Here is a 3,478-nt window from a genome sequence, read left to right as displayed (position 1 = left end):
TAAACAGGACCTAGTCTTTTCATTGTTGTCTTTGGCAATACATTCTTTTTCTGAAATTGAACTTATTTTTTAGAGGGGAGAAGGGAGGGAGAAAGAGAGGGAGAGAAACATCAATGGGTGGTTGCTTCTCATTCACCCCACAACCAGGAGCCTGGCCCGCAACCCAGGCATGTGCCCTGACTGGGAATCAAACTGGCAACCTTTTGGTTTGCAGTCCAGCACTCAATACACTGAGCCACACCAGTCAGGGCAGCATTACAGTCTTTTGAAAGGAAACATAACTAGGTAATTATTACACTTGGGAAAAAATAAGTTTAGTATGTATTGTCTTGAACATTGTATTTTATTTATTTATTTTGTCTCTCCGGTCCCTGGTAGGATATTAGAATTTTTTCCCTGAACTTTGTGGCATACATGGTAGTTTTATATATCATATACCATTTCTTTTCATTATATTGCAAATATACAAGTTATTAAACCTACTAAAAATGAGAAAACAACGTTAAAGAATGTATCTTTTGGTCAAGGGTCACTTGGAGCTGAAATAAAGCTTTTTTAATGATAAGTTTAATATTTGTTTTGGTTAGGATGGCTTGTTTAGAACAAATAGAAAATAAATTTAAAGTGCCTTAAAAATAAATACAACTATTGCTATTGGACATATCAAATTTTCTGTAGTTGGGACGCTTTCAGGGTTAGTTAGCTGAGAGTTCCAGTGGCTTCCTAAAGTACCAACTTTCTTTCCATTTGTTTTCTTCCCTGTCCTCAGTGTATTAGCTGTGTCATGAATGCCACTCAAGATCATAATACAGCCTTATAATCAAACATGACAACCCTAGCAGGTTTGTTTTCTCAGTGGCATCTCTTTTTACAAGTGTATCAATACAGCCTTTCTCAAGACCACTGCCATTATCCCCAGCCCTTGTGCTGGAGGATGCCTTATTAAGTTAATCACTTCCAGAAATACCACTTGAAATCTAACTGGAGCTTTCCTAGCACAAAACAGGCTAGGGTAGATTGTTGGAATTTTTTCTTTTTTCTTTTGCTGGGCACCATACTGCATCCCTTAGAGAATTCACTCTGAAGCAAATATAGTAGTAACAGTAATGCTGGCTGCTTTAATAGACAACCCCTACTTCCTCCCAAATGTAATAGCTTAACATAAAATTTTAATTTATGCTACATTAACAGGCTAATAAGGGGGTTCCTGGTTTGTGTTTGGCTTTACCCACTGGGGAGATTTGAAGACTCAGATTTCCCTTCTTGTTGCTTCACTCTCCTAATAGGGCTTCAGAGTTCATTGCTGTGAGTGGCAGATGGAAAATGAGAAAGCAGAGAAGACTCACCAGGTTTTTAACTGCCTTGTTCTGAATATAGCATATCAGACTTCTCCTCAAATATTATTGGTAAAAACTGGTCACAGGGATCTCCTCCACCTAGTTGTAACTGGGCCGTGTTATCCCTGAAGGAGCAGCCATTTTACACTGGCAGCTCTGTACTGGAGAAGGGAAACAAAGAGCTCCATGGGCATTTAGCTACTTCTGTCTCTGTAGACATTATACAGAGCCAAGAGTAAACATTGCCTTTGTTCTCCATAAATGTGATAAACTCATTCTGTTCATTCATTGATTCTTCCCATAAGCAAAAAATATGAACATTTTGTATAACCAGACCATGACCAAGACATTGAGGATATAAGGGTAGAAAGGCATATCTTTAACGAATCTAGTTGGGGAGGCGGGCAGAAGTAGAAAATGATATAAAATGTGATGTATGGCAAAGCAGAGGCATGGACTAAGGGCCACTGAGAATAGAGGTGGAAGTGCTTGATTCTGTAGAAGAATACAGAAGGTCTCCAAGAGGAATCCTGTTGGAATTCCCAAAGAATAAGTAAGAGACAGTGAGGGGCGTGGGGGCTAGGCTAGGGTTTCCCTCATAGAGGTAACAGCATGTACAAAGGCAGGAAGAGAATGAGGAGAGCACAGGTTGCATGCAGTGCTTTGGGACTTGTGATGGGCAGGGCAGGCTTCTGTTATGAAAGATGCTTGTACAAGATCACAAAATTAACAGAGTGCATGAGAAAGAGGAAGTAAGGGCAGCCAGAAGAACTAAATTTGCCTTGGGTAAGAGAAGGTCAATATTCTCTCTTTCATTGTTGTGGAGGAAGATGGGAAGCTGCAAAAATAGATGCCCTGAGTCTTTTTTCCTTACAAAATGGTCTCAGGAGACTGGAGAAGTTTTTTGCTTTCACTATGATGTTTTATAACTCATAAAGTAAAGTAAACATCGAAGGCCCCCACCTTTTATGAGCTTTAAGGTAGAAAATATTGATATAAACAGGAAGCTTATTGAAAGTAACTAAAGGAATGTGTAAATGAGCATCTGTGTTTTGTTTTTTCCTCTCTCTCCCATCCTCGTGAGTGAGTCTTGTGCTGGGTGTATTGAGACACTGTGCTCCTGGTGTGGGTATCCTCAAGTCATGGTGGTGTGGCTTTAGGTAAATTGTAGTGATAGTGGAATGATGGTATTCCAGAGGCTGGAAAGGAAATCTCTTTAAAGAGTCCCATGTAAATATACAGATTAGGATACCTGAGATATACCTTTCCTGAAAGAAGAAGGTATTCCCATTGGACTATTAAAATAATATTGTAATGATTAGTATATGTCCTAAACTTCAGGCTAAATAAAAATGGAAGTGATGCCATGAGGTAAGTCAATGATAGGCCATTATGTGTCATCATCTCAATAGCAAAAATATGTGTGGGAAACCATCCCATGGTTTGAATATAAAGATTGGTAAAAGAAAAAAAGATAGATTTTTTTGGGTGCTGTGAGTCAGCTACTCTTGACTCACTTCTGTCATATATATTAGGAAATACAGTAAGAAATGATGAATTCCAAATCCTAATTCTTTGAATCAGAGAATAGTTTGATCACTTGGAATTTTTGTTTTTAAATCTTTTAAAAGAATTCAGCTGTTCCAAAGATATGCTACTGTACACCTTTAAAAGCTGGAAAAACAGCCTTGCTAGACAAGTAGCTGTTAAAATATGCAAAAGCACATGAATATGCAAATATAAAACAACAAGCTTAAATCATTATTTTAAAGATTCTTTTTTCTTTGCCTGAAACATCAGATTTCTTCAACTGTCATTAGGTCAAAGTGAAGAAATGTTAGTCATCATGTAATCACGTACAATACTCCTTTTAACAGATTTTTCTTCACTCACCTTTCTAATTGTTTTTGGAATCTTGACCTGAAACATCAGTCCTTTGGTCTTGGTTTCTGTGTTTGTTGGACTGTTGATCTTGACCTCAAAATTTCATCTCATTTCTCAACATAGGGCTTAGTTAGATGTTTGTTTCCCTCTGGCTGCCACTTCAGACTGGAGCTGTTAGAGAACGTAGCCGGGACACTTCCTGCCTCAGCTAGGCTTTGGGACCTGCTGTTGGCCGGGAACCAGGTCCAAATGATGCT

The 3,478-nt window shown here is 38.5% G+C and overlaps 1 non-coding gene across 1 annotated transcript; it reads right to left on the bottom strand.

The window, feature by feature from the left end:
- Positions 1 to 3,124: 3,124 nt before the first annotated feature.
- Positions 3,125 to 3,189, bottom strand: LOC123830907. The gene has a single exon (XR_006787842.1). It is a non-coding gene; the product is annotated as a small nucleolar RNA SNORD37 (small nucleolar RNA).
- Positions 3,190 to 3,478: the final 289 nt, after the last annotated feature.

The sequence above is a fragment of the Phyllostomus hastatus genome, unplaced genomic scaffold (assembly GCF_019186645.2).
Source record: "Phyllostomus hastatus isolate PE091 unplaced genomic scaffold, TTU_PhHast_1.1 phas_scaffold_129, whole genome shotgun sequence".
In the NCBI taxonomy this organism is placed as follows: Eukaryota; Metazoa; Chordata; class Mammalia; order Chiroptera; family Phyllostomidae; genus Phyllostomus; species Phyllostomus hastatus.
This window is presented reverse-complemented; position numbering and strand designations above follow the sequence as displayed.